We start from the raw sequence: 22,155 nt of genomic DNA, 5'->3' as shown, positions 1-22,155 counted from the left end.
GAAAGGGAAAGAAAAACATCACGATGGATACGGGAAGGCCTCTCTGGCCAGTCTCACTCTAGCAAGCATATTTAATCCCTTTCATTAGGTCTGCATTATAGCTCTGACCAACTGACGAGAAGCCTCATTCCAAGTGCCTTCAGTGATTGTCGTTAATGGCAACCTGTATTGCTGGGCTATAGTCAAGGCTTAGTACCCGGAGTCCATCTGCACTAGTGGCACAGTAGACCACACGCCTGTTTTAATTACAGTTCCACCTCAGTCGATGCTGAGTGTTCACTGATCAGTATGCCTATTTGTGTTGTGACCAACCCCCATCCCCTCTCCCTGGGTTCCTCGGGTCCTGATTGTGAGAGACTTGATTATGTGAGGAGGTTTAATCAGAGATTCTTCAGCCGTGGCTATAATAATGTCTACATCAATGAGGTCTGAGTACCAAAGTGGACTATATTCCCCTAGTAAAACATTCAGCAGGCTGCACAGCATCAGTGCGGCCTAGACAAATATAGTCCTGTTACTTGGTTTCGAAACCTGTCAGGACGAGTATGGGGTGCTTTGTCAACCACTGTTACCCATCTATCAAATGTAGGCGTGGGTTCTGTTTTCTCCGGAACAAGGTCACATGTTATTATGTTGTTGCGTGGTTAAAAATTGGTTGATATGCACGTAAATTGGACAGGAAAATGTAATTCCTATTAAGATTACATTAGTACACTAGATAACAATACGTACAGTAAAGATATTGTTGTTTGTTTCATCGGAACTGCTTTGGCGGGAGGAGGTGGGGGAGAGGGAGGAGCAGGAAAGTGCCGTGCTTCTAAATGGGCCAGACTTCAACAACCAAGCCTAACCCTGTCCTACCTAACCCAAACAAACACAGCTATAATACATAATACTATACTAATGACTAATACCGTAACACAGTATCAGTAAGTGTAACTGCAATTTCTGTTTAACATGCAATTAATTGACTATTATGACAATGTAGTGTACAGTCAACTGTAAGGACTTACATTTAGTTATCAGCAAATGTCTGGCATAGTGAAACAAATGTGAATAGCAAATTATGGGAATACATTGCCAATGATAATATGAATTTTTGGTGCAAAATATTTTATCTTGGTTTCCAATTACAAATGAAATGAATTCACAATAAAACGCATGGGTTTGTTGTCACTACAATCCTGAGATCAAGCTAGTGAAACAGCAGGATTATAAATTGTGTAACAGTTTGAGTGTGTTCCTCTCATTACAATACCTTGGACAATGGTTATCCCCTTGAGCCCAATCAAAATCACACACAAGAACCACATATATATCAACTCCATGTGCCCTTGATCCAAACGGTGTTAGACCCAAGACATTTGATCCTCACATTTGGCTGATGTGTTGGCAATTAATACCTGACACTTCCTTCCTAGAGTTTGCTGTTACAGAGTCCCAGACATCTCAGCTGGACCTGCCTCCCCCAGGACAGCCTGGTCTTGTTGTCTCCAGCTCCCTGGTCTGGAGAGAGGCCGACAGGGCATTCGATTAGCCCAGCCACTAATGAGAGGCACACCTGGGTCCTCATTGTCCTGCAAGCGCCCTCAGCCTCTCTGGGAAACAGAGGATACAAACCGAAAAAAACACAAGGACAGAAGTCGCATGAGAAATGGAAAAACAAGTTCAGGCCCGGAAAGCAGACGGTTTTCTTTGTGAAAGACTCTCGATCATTCGGGTCAGTTGAGTTTCTTTAATTTAGGCAAACTGAGGCTTCTTATATGAATATTAAAGTCTGTCATGTCATCTTACTCTCACCAACAAAATAAGATAAAGTATGAAAAAAAGTATCACCTTTTGGATACACATCACAAATCAAGATTAGTGACTTCAAAAAGAAATATTGCAGAATAGCTTGATGTTAAATAAATTGTAATGCATATGGATACCTTCTTCTCATTTCCTGAGCTTTATTTGAAAAGTAGTCTCACTATTAAAAGATCATATCTAAGATCCAAAAGTGGTTTTCATTCTTACTACAAGAAATGTGGATTAATCATATTGTCACAGTTAGAGTGCAGTATTCGTACCATCACTGTTAATGCGAACGTCAAATGTATTGCGTGTAGTTAGCAATATAAAAATAGCTGTTTTCATGAACAACATTAAAAAGTGATTTACAACTAGCCTCCCACGTGCTTAAATTTGAAAGTTCTATTCCACACATTCATTTTCTTTTTTGAAGAAAAACACAGATTATGAAAAAAAAATAATAATAATAAAATCAAGCATTCAGTAATAAGTATTAGAACATGTCACTTTTGTAGCCTGGAACTAAGTTCCAAACTAGTTCAAACTAAAGCCTAAAGCCTCAATGTTTGGTCCAAAGTGATTACAAGTTACCTATTGTGTTGCTTTTAACTATTTGAAAAGAGGGTGAGTCATCATGAGTATATCTTAAAGTATATATTTTTAAAGGACTGATCAATATGACTGTGTTACGATTCTGCTGCAAGGTATCCTGTACAACTTCAGTGGGATGGGGAGTGAGACCAGATGCCTGCCTCAGAGAAAACTACAATCTGACACATTCTCTGAATGTCACGTTTGCACAAGGTCAAGTTTGTTGCATGGTAAAACTTAAACTGACAACTTCACTTGTTCCTTCTGTTAAAGCAACCAACTGCTCTGAAATAGCCCCGTGGAAATCTGCCCTGCCTACGTTCCACCTCTAGCTAAGAGGAGCATGTGCCAAGAGGATTAAATCTGGAGTTCTCCAGGGCCATGACATGCCATCTGGACAGGGGTAGAAGCAGAGAGGGGTGGAGAGGCCATGGCAGTTGAGTGTTCTAAATACAGTACTTCGGAACTACAGTCCTATGAGGCTTTAATATTAGAGAATGCCATATGACTCATATCCTATGTTTTTGTTTGGATCACTCCATGTATCTGAGAGCTAGGTTTCGCCATGAAGGTCAGGCTTAAATTTTAAGGGTTACAATCAAAGGTTAAAACTATTGACTGAAGCAAGCAGGTAAAATAGCTGTCTAACAAAACTGTCTACAATCAATTGCTACATACAACACTGATAACTATACAACAAATAACTAGCGAGTGATGTTACAGTGTCAGAACCTAAAACAGATTAAGTGGTATTACTTTTTATTTGTGGTGTTACTTGTTTACAGTAAATATCTTAATATACAAAGCACTCTGTTTCCAAGAAGATTTTAAAAAGTAAATAATTCTGTTGAGGGATTTTTCTTTGATTAGTAGACTAGAAGAAGTTACTCAACTGAATGTTCAGTAAAAAAAGAAGGAAAAAAGCATTCAATCTATTAGAAGGCTGCAGTGTGTGTCTCAGAAAATGTCTTACAGTATACACTTGAATATTGCTTATCTTCAAGACAATCATACTGGGATATGATAAAATGCTAATAGCTCTGTAACCTTTTCCCAGGAGTGATGTGTGTCAGATCAACTTCGTCTACTATATTTCAGGCTTACTTTCAAAGGTTAAATCTCTTGTTCCGTCTTCAATCTGCCCGGATGAGTCCAGATAATATTGTATGTTCTGCAATGCAAAGCAGAAGCAACTAGCAATGTGTTTAATCATGCAAGACATGGAAATACACAAATTTAGGTCACTTTCCACTACGACTGAAAGACATCAGAGGAGAAAGTTTGGATGTTTTTGATGTGGCAACATGCTCTGTGGTTTCTGAGGGGTAAGGCAGATGGTGGGGGAGGGGGTTCTTTATTAGTTGTTTTTGTATGTGGGGCTATACGCATTAGTAGAGCCCAGCTGACACCCCGGACTCCTATTAGTGTTCAAGCCCCCCACCCCATGCACATTATCGCCTGGTCCAGAACACTAGCTCACGCATATAAACATGAACATTGACATTAAGCACACACACTCTTTACTCACCACTACTCCCACACTTAAGAATTTGCGAACACATTAGCTTGAGGGAGACTCACTATTCCCAAGTGGCACTGTCTCTCCGATTAGAATATCCCTCTGGTGACCACAGCCTACATCACTGGCTCTGGGCAGGAGGGGAGGGCTCTCTGACTCCCTCTAATCTGCTTGATGAAGATCCCCAGTGCTCAAGGGACCTGACAAGGGGCTGCCTCACACCAATCACAACTTCCCCAGCGCCTGGCGCACACACAAGCCTCCCGCCACGGAACCAGTCAGTGAGCTGGGGCTAACAAACCTTCTCTCTCATTCTCCCCCCTGCTCTCATCCCTTCTCTCTCTCCCTCTCCCTCTCTCTCTCTCGCTCTCTCTCCCTCTCTCTCACACACTCTTTTTTATGCACACACACATAGACTCTCGCTTCCTTTCATTCTGCTGCTCACAATATCTTTCGCTCCCTTGCTCGTCATCCGAACAGCACTGGGAGACTTTACCGCTCACAGTCTCTCGCTCGCCCTATTGTATTGTTTTTGTACCTTTCGCGGCACGCGTCTTGGTACTGTCTCCGAGGTGGGCTCCCTCTTTAAGCAGTAAAAGGATAATGTAAGAAAGGCACCAAAGAGAACGAGAGGGTAAATGAGAAAAGAGGGAATTAAAGAGGAGGAAAAGGAGGAGAGAAGAGAGGCTCCCCTTGTATCCTACGCTGGAAGAAGCTTTGAGGATTGTTTGAATCCATCAATGTTTGGATTAAATCATATTGAACGCTGTCTTCTGTAAATGCACTATCTTCAAGGTAAGTCTCTCTTTTAACTTGTGAGCAGTTTACAGAAGTGCTCAAATGTATGCCAAAATATTTTGTCTATATCAATACTGAACAAACTGAGTTATTTTGACAACAGCTATATCTTTTATCAGATGCTTTGGCTCCACATGAAAGATTTTGGCATAACGAAGAAAGATATAAACAATTTAATTTGCCATGCAGGTGTGTAGCGTACAGGATATTGTAGTAAAATAATGAAGTCACAGATACAGGTTAAGGATACAACAAGTATTTGTGTTATGACTCCTGATACATAACTCCCCTTTTGGAGAGTGTTTGTTTGACCCTGTTTATAGGTCAAACTGGGCGAAATCAGTTCATTTGCATTTGAAAGGGAATACTGCTTTTCAACTTGTCGTTGGAAAGTGTTCAAACACTGGTTATCAAACCTTGGCGCGTGTCAAGTGGTTTGAGAAACATCAATGAGCTGATTGCAGCTACTGAGCCTGCCTGAGGGAAACCGAAAACTAAACAACCAACATTAATTAATAATAGTATTTATTGCAAATGCGTACAAGTAACGCTGGCTGGAAAATATAAGTTTACAAAGAGGAAAAAACAAAGATATTTTGTTTGCTGAAAGTACAGTGGATCATACAATTCTTGTACTGCGATTTCGGGTTGGGGTATGTGCGTGTGTGTGTGTGAGTGTGTGAGAGGATATCAAAGAAACAGTCACAATCTGATTTGCAGGGGGACTATGGGATTCCACCGGCACCCCTTGCCCCTGCACAACAGTAGCATATGCTTATTCAGATGAGCTGGAGAGGAGTTAAGGGTCCACATACTGTGGGCTTTAGAGAACAATTATTTGAAGTTCTAGTACTCTTTTTTTTGTTTGGTATACACTGCAGTGAGTTGTGTAATATGATTGTTGGTATTCTGAAGGAGGTTCTTATGTGGTATATGCATGCAGATCAAACTGAAGGGACAGGACAGAAAGCCCAGGGAAAGCAAATACTGTTATGGTTGTAATTTTCAAAGAAACATTATACCCAGTTCTGGGACTAGCACGTACAGAGTGAACAGTCTTAACACAGTGGAGCTCATATAGGCTTGTACACAGACAGCCAATATCAACAGTATTACATTGTCCATAATTATGCACATTCGCTCGACCTGCTCAGTAACACTCGTCTGCATTATCTCTGTGTGACCAAGGTGATGTTTATCTATCCTGCTAAATCACACGTGTATGCAAACACATTTCCTTCCAATGTTATACACCTTCAGGTTGTGTTTGTAAAAAACCCTTGCATGCACAGCTCCAAGAAGCTGCAAGCTAAAGCAAAACTCTCTTCATATTCAGAGGGTTTTCTTATCAGCATTCAACTAGGAACACCTGCTTTGGAATAATCAAATTATGCTGGAAGGAGTCCACTCCCAGAGCAAAAAGGCGATGGCCCCTTTTGAGTAGTTCAATGTATGGCTATGGATAGAGACTAAGCATTCAAGGCATGCAGCCAGCCAGGTATCATAACCATGTTAGAGGACAATAATAGAGACATGCAAGCAAATAATAACTGATGATAGTGATGCTACCACCGTATCTGGCCATGAGACAATCCTTTAATAAGCCAACGTTTGATATCTAAATCAGGAGATGAGAGCTTTCAAGTTTTGTGATGGGACGTATGTTATTTTTTCCCATGTAGTCAACAGTACACCCATATATATATAATGTCAATTTGACATCCCCTTTCCATGGGCTACTAGCTGCCTAACAGTCAGACGTCTGGCACAACAGCAGAAAGACATTTAGCCCAGTTATGACATCCAATATGAACCCTTAACGCAAAGTCAACCACACTTCTTGACTTACACCCATGCTCCCCCATCTCTCTCTCTCGCTCCCTCTCTCTTTCTCTCTTGCTCTCACTCTCTCCGTATCTCCCTCTCTCCATATCTCCCTTTTCCCTCTCTGTGCCCCATGTAATTTTAATGTCAAGATTGAGTGGTTCACAACAAGAGCACGTTCATCGCAATGACATTCGCCATATCAACTTATCTGCAGTCCGGTCTGACCGGGCAAGGGGATAGGGGGTATTTATGGATGTCTGTGCATCCATTATCGTAAGCAGAGCGCCGGCGATCACTCATCCGGATATGGCACCTATCACCGCCATCTGCGGAATGTGTCCATCAGGAGCCTGGGGGCTTTAAATAGGATCGATACTTGAGATTATTTGGAGTCTCTTGACTCTCCTTACCTTGGGCTCTTCAATCTCCTACCCTATACGATGGACTCATCATGACATTGTTCCGAAATGAAGCATTTGTGTGTGTCTGTGTGTGAGAAAAAGAGAGACAAGAGTACAGTTGTTTATACATAAATTACCTATGACTTTCCACTGAGATTCTCACAATATTCATTTAACAGTTCTTTAGTTTTTGGTATCCATGTGTTAATGAAAAAAGCAGGAATCTACTTTTGAGTACATTCACCCACAAAACTTAAGGCCACTGCTGTAGTTGTGAGGGATAATGGATTGTCCCTTTGAGAGCCTGTTTTGTCTCTCTGCTATTCTATTCAGATTTACAGTAGCATAAAACAGTTAGAGCCTTAGGCTGACTAAACTCTGCCAAGACCCCCACAGACATTTAAGACAAGACTCTATCCACCTCTCCGACAATCAACAGCAGGAGTCCTAAACATCTGAAATTAAAGTCCTCTTGTGATGGATGAGTCTCTATCTCCAGGAGATATTGCACCCGTTTCTCTTCCCTGAATGATGGGTACTCCTCTCCAGTGCACTTTGCAATTATTTATATAGATTTGTCTCCATTACTTTGGCAGGTTTTTGGAGGTGGTACATCTTCGGCAAGTAGGACGCTTTGGGTAGAGGGGCGGGAGGGTTGGGGAGCTATTTTTGCATTCACAAACAGTATGACTAGCAGCTGACTTTGGGTTGGCACAATCTTCATTTTGCTTTTTAATGAGCAGATAAGCGAACACAGTCAATGCTCCTGGGCGTGACAGAAGGGAGGTGTGTGGCTAGAGTCTAGAGAGATGAACCAACAGGGGAACAGGCACAGTGCATGGTACATATGCCAATTAATATATTTAATGTTGATCTCAAAAAGCGGTCAATGGGCGGAAAAAACGGAGTATGGCAAATGTTTAATGTTACTCAATGATGATAGAATTGGCACTTAATGTGTTTGTAGCTAATGTAGAGTATGGTATACAACAAATGGCATGTCAAGGAGGGCATGTCACATACAGTATAACGTTTTTTACCTTAATTGGATTGTGTTTCCCATAAAGCACCACGTGACCACATTTAGGGTAACTTGTATGGTTTTCCTGTTTTATAAACCTAACCCTAACCATGCACCAAACAGTTGTCATACGAAGATCCATCTGCTATACACATTTGTTCCTTATTTAGATTAAATTACACATAGTATGGGATGGATTACACTTGTCTGGGCATGGCCAGGATTAAGGTTTAGTATTTTGAGCTCATGTGGTCGAAGTTAGGCTTACACCAAGACTGTAATTCCTGGATTCAGACTATTTCCATATAATATGACACCCTCAACACAGTCAAAATTCTGGGACGAATATTTAAATTATTTTGGATATCCATTTTTAATAGCTTCAATTAAATCTGGTTCCATTTAATCACGTGTGAACCTGTTTCTAAAAGAAAGACACAACCTTCAGATATGACAAAAGTTTAAAAGGAGAGGAAACTACAGGTCATTAACAAAATACATGTTTGTATCTTTAATTATATTAAATTATATACTTGAATGAGCATATGCTTTGGAATACTGCAAAGCAACAACTTAGAATAGTAGGCACAGTAAAAACCCCAAGGCCTTGTGTGTCTTTGGATACAGTTGTGCCATGCCACCAAGAAGTTCGCCACACAATCACAGTTATCTGTAAGCAGAAGTGGTGTTGACTAGAAACTCACCAAAGGAAAAAACTAGATGGGTGAAAATGGTTTATGATCAATGCTGCGTCAGTACTGTCAGCGAGAGTCCTGCATCTTCGGATTTGAGTGGGTTCATTTCATGGCAGGTTCAACATATTCACAGCAATCATTATTTAGATAGACAGGTATGGTATGTGTGTATCATTATTCAGTTACATAAGTGCCCTTGCTTCACATGCCTGACTTGTGTTTGAGAATTGATGGAGAAGAAAGAAATTGAGTGTGTGTCTGATCTCCAGCCCAGACTGCATAACCCTCACTGGCTGTCACACAGGTGAATGACTATTAGTTTACTGACCCTAGAGGTATTGGGAGATTGTAATGATTTCTGGAGAAGGCGCTGCAGGGGTTTCATTTATTGGGGTCTGTATTGCTCTGCTAAACAACTGCTAAAGGAAGATAGACGGGAGGCAAAAACTGAAGTTGAATGCACCCTCATTCTGGTTAATTTATATAATCTCTCCCACTGACTTGAATTCATAAACAAATTAGTTTTTTTTAAGTTTATTTTTTTTTTGGGGGGGGGGGTCTCTAGGTGTTTTATGATAGCACACCTAAATGAGTACCGTAGTTATGCTTTACATGACAGGGCAGTATGAAAATATGTATTCCATTACTTCCACATGAAAAAAAATCCATGCAAATCCATTGCTTTTTATTGAGAAAGTCGACTTTGCAAAGTGGCAGGGCTATCTAATGGGAGAAAGATAAGAGCTTGAGTACAATTTTGTGTCAGCCATATGTGAAAAATCTCAACCTATTTCTGTCCAAGACAGCTTTTCTTCCCAATCCCTGCCTCACTTCTCAGCAATTAATATTTCATCCCCAACCGTATGTCACATAGAATTTGGATTTGTATTCATCCATGCCAAAATTCATCTTCATTTCATTAAAAAGGAACATGTTCCCTCTAAATTCATTATTTCCCAGTGCTCTGGACACCAATTTCCTGAAAACTACCTCACACACTGGGAAATGTCATAGTTTGCCTTGGAAAAGGTAAAACTATTACTCCTTTACTGGACACTCTCCACTCTGGTTGCTCTTATCTGGCAATTGTGTAAAAGGAAGAAAAAAAACTAAAGAATGCAACCAAAATCACCTGCACCACTGACCTCTCAAACTTTTGCAGTCACACAATAATAAGGAAGGTAGACTCCATCGCTAATCCATCACTAATGACCCTTCACATCAGTTTCACCACTCCTTTCAACTCCTCCCATCAGGCAGCTGGTACAGACCACCTTTGCCCAAAAAGAGAACTTGTAAAAACTATTTTAATGCAACTGCAGTATCCATTTTAAACAAGGCCAAATAGACCGCCAAATAGACCGCCAAATAGACCGTTTTAATGGCGTTTTAAACACCTGCTCTTAGTAATTTAAATGGATTGCTTGTTTTGTTAATGTCGTTTTTTGTGAGTCTTTCATGGGTGTGTGTTCTATATTGTATGCGAGCCCCTAAACTAAGACACATTTTCATCCTTTGTGATAGACAATAATGCATATTGTTTTTTATCTAAATCTTTAATTGGATATTGCATATTTGGATCACTCAAAGAATTGTAGGATAATCTAAATACGACTCCTGCAACAATAACCTTCTTGATATATATGAATGTTGTTTTAAACAAGGAGCTTTGTCTAGAGATTGCATTTGTAATATGGGTGGTAATCTACGGTAGCCCACGGGTGCACAACACAGCAACATGAGCGAAGCAAACAAAAGTTGAAAACACAACAACATTAACACACAACACAACAACATTAACAAAAAGGAAACATTTATAAAAACGCTACATTTCAAAAACAATCTACTACTTACAACACAACAGCATTGGTTCACACCACCAACATCAGGCGAGAACACAGCAGCATTAGCCGAGAACACCGCAGCATTAGCCGAGAACACAACAGCATTAGCCGAGAACACCGCAGCATTAGCCGAGAACACCGCAGCATTAGCACAAAACACAACAACATATGCAGAAACGCTACATTTGAAGTTCACACCAAATTGTTATCCAGACCACTAGGGGCAGTGCAAAGTGGAATTAGTTGGGTTCTCACCAGAATAAAAACGAACTTTTTGACAGCCGGTCAATTTGAAATCATTCAAATCAAGAACATCAAACAAGAACACAACTTAAATTCACCAATGAAAGTTGGTTTTATTATATTTTAATTATAATGTTTAATTTTATTTCATTTCATGTTTTACAAAATGCACGCCCTCTCTTAGTTTCAATGATTTTGTACTGTTATGTTCGCTAGCAAACCTCTGAGAGGTACTTAAGCGTGGGCCCGTTGAGTTAATTTACTCCACTTGATTTTACAACAACAGGTATAACACCCCACTTTGCATGCACTGCCCCTAGTGGTCTGGAAAACGATTTGGTGTGAATTTGAAATGCAGCGTTTCTGCAAATGTCGTTGTGTTTTGTGCTAATGCTGCGGTGTTCTCGGCTAATGCTGTTGTGTTCTCGGCTAATGCTGCGGGGTTCTCGGCTGATGTTGGTGGTGTGAACCAATGCTGTTGTGTTGTAAGTAGTAGATTGTTTTATAAATGTAGCGGTTTTATAAATGTTTCGTTTTTGTTAATGTCGTTGTGTTGTGTGTTAATGTTGTTATGTTTTCAACTTTTGTTTGCTTCGCTTATGTTGCTGTGGTGTGCACCCGTGGGCCACCGTAGTAATCAATATAACTCACATTTGGCTGGACCTATTAAAGTTATGTCATGACAACAAAACTTTATGTTTAGGTGTTGGCATTAAAGGTGTAGTCTGTGAGGATGTGCTGGTTTCTGGCTGTAAATTATGTATCTTCCTCTAATATTTTATCATTTTATCATAGTTTCTGTTGAATGAAACCAAACTATAAAAGAAGAGAAGCACAGAGGCAGTATCCCTAAGCAAGCAATACTTCAGTAATGGAGTAAAACAGTACTGTGATGTTAGGTTAGGATAAAGATGACCTAGAAGAGGTCCATGACACAGCAACATTTAGTCATTTAGCAGACGCTCTTATCCAGAGCGACTTACAGTAAGTAACAAATGTCAGTCCTCCTTAGTGCCATTATTATTGTATTAAAACGCATAAATATTCACAAATGGCATGGCATGTCTGTATTGGGCTTTCAAAGTTGATCATAACCCTAATGCCTGCAGTATCATAACTCCTTGAAAGATTCATTGTTACTCATTGAAAGTGATTTTCTAACTATCCCCAAGTGTACTGCAATCGTACAATTAAGTATAATTAAGCTGCAGAGCAAAATGATGTGACTCCATGGCTGAAATCTGAGAACATGAGGACAAGAGTATTGTTTTCTCTTTACTTCCACTCACTCTTATCTACGGCACAAGTCTTAGTAGAAAAATGTCATTGAGAAGATAAAGCTATTGTCATCTGTTTCTTACTTTACCATTCAGAAGAGTGTCGGTTTAACATAAAATTACCCATCCTACCCCTCCTGCCCCTAAATCACTCTGACTGGGAAGGACATCTTTTGGTGTACAGTGCTTTGACTAAACAGCTTACCATTTCAAAAAGGGTTGGCCCCTATTCTTTCTATAAACCATGAACCCCTGGAGTGATAAAGCATTGCAGTTCTTCCATTAAATGGAATAAGAAATCATCTTGACAGACCCTACATCTTGGCCCGAGAGTGTCTTCTTGCGAACGAGACTTCCTCAAGGTCACAATACTGGTCATACTTTCTTCAGCGTACACTGTGATGAATTGGGGAATGAGGGGTGGTTGGGTGAAGTGGGTTTGGGTAGCAGTCAGGACTGGGGAGAGAAGATCCGTGGAGGTTAATGCATTGTGTTCATCTGTAAGTGGAGGCTAGTACAGAGTTGCTGCATCACAGCTGTGAGAGAGATTAAAGAGCCAGCGAGAGAGGGAGGCCTGCTAATTCTTTATCACACTCCGTTCAACAGAAAAATGAAACAGATAATCCTGTGTTGGGAAATCTAATGAGTGACATTGCTTGTGCTCATGAAACAGAACCAGCAAATAAACAGCTCTGGAGTAGCCTCAGCTGTGTGGGAGCGAACTGTGTGTCATATTGCATCCCCCACCCATCCATCCACACACACACACACACACACACATTTAAAGGTTTTACATTGTCACGGCTGAATGCGGAAAACTGACTTCTGGATAATAGCAGGAGTAGCTACAGTAGTGTGATTACCTATAGCCAGCTCCCACATGTGGAGTTTTCACTGTTTGTTCGGCCAAGACTGAAGGACGGATGGTGGAAAAACATACAAAATAAAATCGGCCAGGTTCAAAACAAAAGGTTTCGTTCTGACAGTAACTGCCCAGTCTGTAGAGTTTACTTGACAAGCAGGGGTCCTTCGACCTCATTGTTGAGGGAAAGTGAAAGAAATCAGATAGCCGGTTCACCCAGCTGGCAGTATGGCCCTGCCAGGGCTGGCTTGGTATATACCCACACAGTCAAGTCCCCCCACAAACCTTTCATCTTTCTTGTATGGACCCATAAATCATTTGGGTCATGTACAAACAAACACAGACTTTTGATAATATTCTGTCCAGCAAATAGTTGACATACGTACCTAGGGAGAGGTCTGCCGGTTTTATTGTGTTTTCAGCAGAGAATGAGGCTACCTCGAATATGATGAACACTTGGGATACACAGTCGTTGTCAGTCTGACCGCGTAATCAGTCTGTTGAATATTCAACATTAATTAATCAGTTCATATAGTATATTTGCATAATGATACTCAAGTAAGTGTACTTAAATGACATGTTTATATTGTTGTGCTAGACACAGAAACTAAGGAACTGCTCATTTGTAGATATCTGCCAGATAAACGATGGAAGGCTTTGTATGACATGTTAAAATATGTATATTTGATGCCCTTACTGTTGTCTACCTAATTGATTGACCTAATGATTTAGATTTTGATATATAAGGTGGGACTTTATGAGAAGGTCAATTTTAGAACGTGTAGAGATATTCAAGGTACTAGATTGAAAATGCCCAGTTAGCATTGAACTGCATTTCTTGTTTGGTTCTCTGTTGTCAATGTCTCAGATTGTGTTTGAGTCTTGCATTTCATTATGCATAACTACGCCACCACAGTTTTTTCAAGAGAACAAAATTCAACTTTGGCACAATTCCAAATTTGTAAAACATTACTTGTAGTTGTGGGATGACATAGATGCAAATCCATGACCTAAATGAAAAACTATTAAACATTATGAAGTCATAAAAAGTTCATTATAGTCCACCATTCTTTATATTCAGTAAGATGGCACTACAAAGAGAAACCTGGAAATATATTATTACAGCATTAGGATGCATGAATCCCAACAGACAAAATCTGGAACATTTGACTCACTGAAGTAACATGGATGGGAATGCTATCTTTTAAGTAGCATATTTGACATAATTAATAATTACACCAGGGAAATCATGGTTGAGCCCTGAAGCTTGAGTGTGTGTTGGGTGTGCATGTGTGTGCGTCTTGTGTCTTGGTACCTTCAGATTAGAGAAGCAATGCTTCACTTTGGCTCCTCATCACCTCATCACCCAGAAATCAATACTTTCTCATTTTAATCTGAGCCTGGAGATTAATTTCTTCACTTGGTCGTACTGACCAAGTAAGTGACTCATGCATGTAACTCCTAAATGTGTGTCACCTGATTGATTACGCTCTGTGTTCTTTCACAGTGTATGAATAGTAATCAATTCTTATTCCATGATAAATAATGTTAGATTTTTAAATATGAAGGGTTATCATGTTACATTACCTGCGCAGTCAGATTAAGTTTCCATACTTGAATCAGATGTAATCAATTATTATGTTACAATATTGCTATGAAGGAATCCTTACTGATCCAACTTTGCAATATCCTAATTAAATACATTTGTCATCACCTTGTTTTATAGGAATTCACATTGACCTGTAGTGCAGACCCCTTTCAAAAACTTGGGGAAAAAAAATCTTGATAAGAACCAAGAGCTGATCCTGGGACTGAATCTGAAATATATAGTGGATAGAAAATACAGTTGAGAAAGGGAGGAAAATGTTCTATATAAAGTTATTCATCAGCCTTTTATGGCTATTGTCAGCATTAGACTCTACCTATTCAATATTTCAAAAGGACTTGAGAGTGAGATAGAAAATGTAGTAGGGTGAGAAAATGAAAAATGTTCCTCCCTTTGGGGGCTTTTAAGGCCAATATTGGGCCCAGACATCCCTGAGACAGTCATTGCATCCCAGAACAATTCTGTCTCACCCATAGACATATCACAGTTGTATCATGCCACAACACATTTTTGTCCTTTCATTCATATCATAATAAGAAATGTTATCTGCTAACAGCTCAACTCTTTTTAACTCGATTAAATGTCTTTATATAAGCATCGATATTACATTGATGCCGTAGACAGTACAGACAAGCCAAAATAAGGGTATTTGTGTTGCAGTAATGGAAGCAGGTTATTTATATTAAAGAGGAGAAAAGCTTGACCTAGATTTGCGCATAATAACGGGGATGAGTTATCATATGTCATATCAATATGCACCAACATGTGTATACACCTGTATATCACCCTCACCATCAACATCGGCAATGTAATCATTGATCAACAATGGGTGGTAGCTTTTATCTAAAACCTCTGGGCTGGTATAACAGTAGTTTCATCATAGATTTCCATCCAGGATAATACTGTATTTACCTTTACAAAGCCCCCATATAATAATGCTGTGATTAAGACATAACTTGAGTGCCCAAAATGGTCTACCTTTAATATCTGGGAGGGTGACTTAGCTGGCATAGCTAGCAGAAGGCTAATTTGTTGAACTGTGATGCTTGATTATTAATGCTAAGGGGCTCTCAGTGGCAAAGAGGACCTCTGAGATCCCAAAGTTATTTATTCAATAAAGGCTGAAAATTAATTAACCCAAATACCTCACAATATGTCTAGTGTCCAAGACCTTCTAAACATTAGTCACTGACTGTGTTTGAACTATGTCTGTTGAATACAAAAGCAGTCTGTAGAAAGCAGCACTGTGACTCATTAAAACAGTCATTGTGGCAGCTGCCTATGTACCATTCCCCTTGTACATTCATCTGCTGCTATTGCCAATTTAAAGCAAACAGGCTTAACATATGTAGGAATATTACAAGGGTGTGTCATCTTTAAAAATAGTCTGCTTTTCAAGAATACTTCCATGAAATTATGAGAGTACAACATGCCATTTTGTGTAAGTGTTAAATGCGCACGTGTTTAAATGTCTTTACAAATGCCTTCGGGGGCCAGGCCTCTCTGATGTAATAGAGAAGCCCAGTTGAGTGTTCATTAGGTTATCGGCGAATTGAGACTGGGACTTCACAACTTAAGAGGACAATTTAGAGAGGGAAAAGCTGCAGTTGTGAGTATGTGCAAGGCAAGCACTGGGAAATTCTCAAAGGGACTATCGGTGCTATAAGGAGGTCTGTGGTAGCAAAGCATTTACATATTTTCTTTCTTATGGAATCCTTTTTTGATTCCAACTGAATATTAAGGGTTCTAGACCCTTCCAGCAAGTCACTCTGAGGGGGGTAGCTTTAACGTGCGGAACATAAAAAGACGTCCACTTAAATTGAAGGCACATCATCTTCTGCAGGCCTAATGATATCTGTCACCTCTGTTTTAACCATTGTGTTTTGTATTCAAAGCCAGATGCCAACTGTAGCAGCCGTTCACAAACACAGACCTTCTCCATTTCAAATGTAGACCTAGTAAAAGATCACCTCTACCCTGTTACAGACTTTAGACTTAGGTGTGGAAGAGGTCAAGCAGGAGGACACTTTTAAAAAGTATGTCACCAGCCATGGAACCCTGATGAAATACAGCCCTCTGCACAAGTTTGCGAGCACAACAGAGGAGTTTATGACCCTTGTACTGAGATATTCTGGAAAGGGCATGAAGTGAGACGTGCTTTAAAACACTCAACGTGGCCAACTTCCCCAACCACATTAACCTCAGCTCGCATTCCTTAGATTTTCTTCCATTAATTCAATTAGATCATTATCAGGAGGATGTCCTATGCATGTATTGTGTGCAAGGCCCCATTAGCTCATGGTGTTGAGATCGGATGACCGAGCCTCCAACTTCAACTGAGTCAGTGATCAGCTATAACAGAGTGTTAACAGCTTAGCCTGTCACTCTAGGTTGTAAACACGCTGAGATGCTCTCATCATGGAAGTTGCAGATTCAAGACTTCACATGCTCACACACACGTCCACACAAATGTGCAAACGCAACTGTGATTCATTAGCATAAACAGTAGGATCACACAGCGGCTCCTCTCCGTCTCACCCCTCATAATGAGGCTCAGTGTGACTAATGACGCGTGACGTGACAAACAAATATTAGCTTTTGCACCTAAAAACAAAAGTAAAGATGAAAATTCTGCCACAGAAAATAAGAGTTGGAGTTGAGGAAAGAGAGGGCTGAGAAAGCTGAAGCAGACAAAGTCTAGTAATCCATGTCAGGTGCATTCCCTCCGGTTTGTGACTAAAAAGAAGCAACGGTTCGTTTGTATCAGTTCCTGATACAGTGAAAAGGGCTGATTCACCCTTTCTGAACCCCCCACAGACACCAAGGTCAACTACATCATTTTAGGTTCACTGACTTGGCAAAATCCACTGTTTAAAGAAATTAGGTGCTGAGTTGCTTCCTCGGGTGATTCTATTTCAAGGGCGTAGTCACTTTGAAGCTCAAACTTGTGGAAAACTGGAAACTCCTCCTATTTTTCCTACCTCTAGTATGCAATGTGTGCCATGCAGTCTAGAGCAATACTGTCGTTATTGCCCTCGTATACGACACTATCACGTCTGCAGAAAGGTCCATAAATAAATAATAAAGGGAATTACCTGGGCCTTCTAGATTACAGATAAAACTCCCAACCAATGAATACGTAAACAAGGGTAGATTATGTTACTTAAGCAGACCTTTTGGTCTCATTAGAATTGTAGATAAGATGTTTAATAAGGATAAGATTAAGTGTGGAGAGGGAGGAAACAAAACAAAAAGGAAGGGACCATCTATCATGATCTTCTTTATTACTCAACTCAATAGGCACTGAGCTGCTTTTTTACAAGCATGTAGCTACCATTGAAATCAAATCTCATAATATGTTGCTTCACAGCGACTCTTTCCCAGAAGTCAGTCTGCTGAAACAGTAACCATCATAGAGATAGGGTAGTGTTGGGCATAATTAATTTGGCCGATACTGACATTTTGCATTTAATTCCAAAGCTAACATTACCGGGTACATTATTTAATTTTTTTGCACATTCTTTGTGGTTGTATTTCAGGTTATTAATATGTGAATTATATGCAGGTGGTATGAATGTGTCAATTTAATATTAACAGATATGACCAATCCTACTGTATATACTTTGCATGCTATACAGTACCTACAGTAGGACATCTACTGAATGCAGAGTTGACAGTTTGATCATCCAAGCCACTGGTTTGTTGATTACAGTAATACAGTCAAGAGTCATTTAACCACTCTGCATGTCCCTTTGGGACATAATCTCAAATCAGTGTAATTTCCACTATACATAATAAAACGTAGGTCACATTATGTATCAGCATACGTTAAAATGACCATTTCTAGAGGCCACCGAGATAAGAATTCTCAGTGACCAATTAATCATACGATATCTCAGCCACCCTCGACTGTCCTCCATGTTACATTAGCTTTTGCCACAAATCACAAGTGACATGCCATTGTGAACAGGCAAATGATAGTTCAAGAGAGTCTCCTTATCATAGGGTGACATGTCGGCCAGCTTGTTTTTCTACTCTGTCCGTGTTCATCCTTGGTGACGATGATTTATCTTGTCAAAGCTCCAGAGCAGGTCAGAAAAGTGGAAGTCTTGGCGCTGTTTCAAATTCAATACCACTGAACCTTGTGTTGGGACAACCCGTTTGATGGTTCTCTGTGATTTCCATGTTCCATGTGTGTTGCTATTCACAAACCTTTGGCTATCCTGTAAATACTGAAGTTGCTCTTGTAAGCAAACTACAGTTAGTCGAGGTTTACATGACATTTTCTCCTTAGCATGGCTTTTTTTCCTTAGAACACATTTTCATTACACTCACCATTATAGTGTACATATTGGAAAAAAACAAAACATGCACTCACTGTAATTCATTATTCACAGTAAAATGATTGGCAATGTGTGCTTGCATGTGATGCTAGTCTTTTGAGATAAGTGGCTGGTTGAGTCTCAGTAACAAAAAATGCAATCACACATGAGAGGGAAGCACTCAGTCATGGAGGGGCGGTTAAGCATTCAATACAAAATTGATTATGGATCTGAACATTGTTCATTATTGAATTTGAAATGAAAGCTATTTTCTTTTACATTTAGGTGCAGCATGTTAGGTAAAATCACATTTCATGAAGGGTATGAGTCAATATACTGGTGTATTTAACCATATATTGTACTTGAAAATTCAACTTGTGTTGTTTCCCTTTATGGCCTTCTCATTTTCTCATCCTCCCAAACGTTAGGCAATTGTGCATTTGAGGTAAAATGTTCAACCCATTTGTGGGATTTAATAGTTTAAGAAGACATTTCTCCAAATTAAGGTGCTGTAATTATTTATTCAAAATGCTTATTGGACCATATCAGATCAGCCCCCATCCACAATTTTTGTAACCCTAGGTAAAGCAGCACTTTTGCAATAGTAACAAATCAATGTTGCCTGTATTTGAGTATATTTCGAAATAAAATATCCTAACATTGATCTACAGGAGGTTTTCAGTCAAGAGCCATACAGACAGTAGTAGGCCACAGTATATAAGATTGAAGCATTGAAGTTACAGTACTAACACTAAGCTGTTACCAGACTGACAAAAAAAAAGAAGGGGAATACCAGTGCTGAGAAGTTGGAGGAGCTGTTACCAGACTAACAACTGATGTTATCATTGTCAGACAAACCATATCACACGTATACTCCAAACAAACACTAGAGACACTATTTGAAGAGCAGGGGATGTTTAATGTAATCACTTGATCAGACTGAGCAAACAGCATTTTTACATCAAGCTGCCCTTTGTTTTAGGAACAATTAAACAAAGTCACAGCAAAAAACGATATTGACCGAATTTGAGGCTGGAGAGCACAGAAAATTGCCTCTTGCATCTGGTCTTTGTCTTCCTTGTCAACACAAGAAGTAGCTTACTGACCAACACAACAACTAACATGGATCCAGTTGTACAGGTCACAGCACTTCAATGAATGTGAGGTGATAGGAGACTATAGAAGGTGTCCCCGGGTTCACATTCTTGTAATCATTCACTGCAGTGATACCTGCAGTGAAATTGTGCGGCAAAGCAGAAGCGACAATGTGTTGAGGAAGATTATTGGTATCAGCCCACCGTAAAAGATTCAGCTATGGACAGACAGGTATGCCCATGCTGTGTTATGGATGTGTTTACAGTCAACAGGAGAGGGAGATAGGGGGAAGCAACTCAGGCCTGTGTCACTCAGGGCTAGATCCTTGCAAGGGGAGACTGATGACTGGAGCAGGAGGGAAGGCAGAAATGATGGAGCCTTTCACTGTTACCAATCCATATAGGTGGATCCAGGATAGCTACAGCATCTAAGGCATATTTCCCTTTCCTCTGCAGAGCAGAAACTAACCAGCCTGACTCTTCAAAGGGAATGACCGGCCAAAGACCCTTTTTAATGTCCAGGCGACTACTGCTGTAAATCCAACGCAGTTTACATAGACTGTGTAGGCTTTCACAAATTATTAAGATCTGAGAAAGAATTGCTTTAGTTTGCTTTTGAGATAAACTTTTTAAGACCAAGCCTTTCAGGTTATTGGAGCCATGAACCATGACTTCTCAATTGACTGTCGGTGTAGTAGTAGAATATATTTTACACAATATACTCTTAGACTCTTTGAAATGAATGGTTCCTTATGATGTCAAGTTATCCCTGTATGAGAAACAACAAAGCGTACCAGGACCCTGACTAAACACTACTTTTTAGTCATCTTGGTTAGTTTTGGTTAATCCGATATGTTTTTTCACTGAGACATGGTAGCCGACAGAAAATCCTGACATTTCTTAACGCATCTTCTTACATCACGTTAACTCAATAGGCCCCTCCTCATTCTTGATTAAATTCCCATGAAACACAGAGAATGGGAGGCGAAAACACATCTCAATTCTGGTGCATATCCGATGCCAGGAGCATCATCCTGACAGAAAAAAAGGACAGTTAGAATTTGCATTTAGATTACTGTGGTAATAGAAAAACCATGGCGATGAATCTTGCTCTGGAAAAGTGACTAATGCGCTTGTATTCCGAATGAAAATGTTCAAGTTAAACACTTAAGGAGAATCCTTATGAATGGATTTAGAAATAGAGTCATCATAATCAATCTATCAAATCAGTTCATAACTAGGCAAAGAGGCTATGTATTAGAAAACATGGACACAGCAGTTTTAGCAATAGGGTCCTTCGAAACATGATTATGTGCAATACTGCGAGGAAACAAACACTGAATGACGTTTTACCAAAGACACAGGTGCAGCTACAGTGTATTTTATGTTGTCTCTTTTCAACTAACATATCATATAATTGAATAGGTTGAGGGATGACTTGGGGATGCACTGAGCTCATTTAGGATTCACAAAAAAAAAAAACGTTTCAGAATTGAATGGCTATGGAACTTATTTCTCTGAAGATGCCCCTTACTGGATACCATGTTTAACCTTTCCTTACATTCTAACATGAAGAAATCAAACCAAATCAATCTAGCCTCATGAAATAAACATTGTCAATGTGCCACAGTGTACAAGTGCTAATTTTCATATTTATGAGTGCTCAATTGTTTGTCTACAGTATGCTCATACTAGGAGGCCCTACTTTGTTTTAATTCTTCCCTCTTCCCCAATCTGCAGTCCCCAAGTGCTAGCTCCTCAGCATCAGAGGTACTTCATTAAGTCTCTACACACACACCAACCATGTTGAGATCTTGTTAAATCAAATTTTAAAAGAACCCTTGGCTGATAAAGCTTTTAATTGTCCAAGGCTTTAGTCACTAAACAAATGACAAGAAAACAAAAACAAAAAGAAAAATGGGGAATACCAGTGCTGAGAAGTTGGAGGGACATCCATCACTGATGAGAACTGTTGTTCTCTGCCTGCCGAGTTGCACTGAGCTAACACTAAGCAGCGCGGCTTCGCCTGTTTGCGGGTGTTTGCAAAGAGAATCAGGGCGATGGAGTGATTAATTTCTCTGCGGGACATGGAAGGCAGACCTGTTGCGCTACAGAGAGCCTGTAAATGGCAATCACTGAACTGCCACACGCCATCAGTATTCAGTTGACTGCGGGGATGAAGATGTTGCCCCTACTTAAGCTTCAGAGGAGAACAACACTGAGATACTCACCATTCATATTTGAGAGTCTCTAACTGTTCA

The sequence above is a fragment of the Hypomesus nipponensis genome, chromosome 8 (genome assembly GCF_054491055.1).
Source record: "Hypomesus nipponensis isolate SF chromosome 8, ASM5449105v1, whole genome shotgun sequence".
NCBI classification, from domain to species: domain Eukaryota; kingdom Metazoa; phylum Chordata; class Actinopteri; order Osmeriformes; family Osmeridae; genus Hypomesus; species Hypomesus nipponensis.
The sequence above is the reverse complement of the archived record's forward strand: the minus strand, read 5'-3'. Positions refer to the sequence as shown.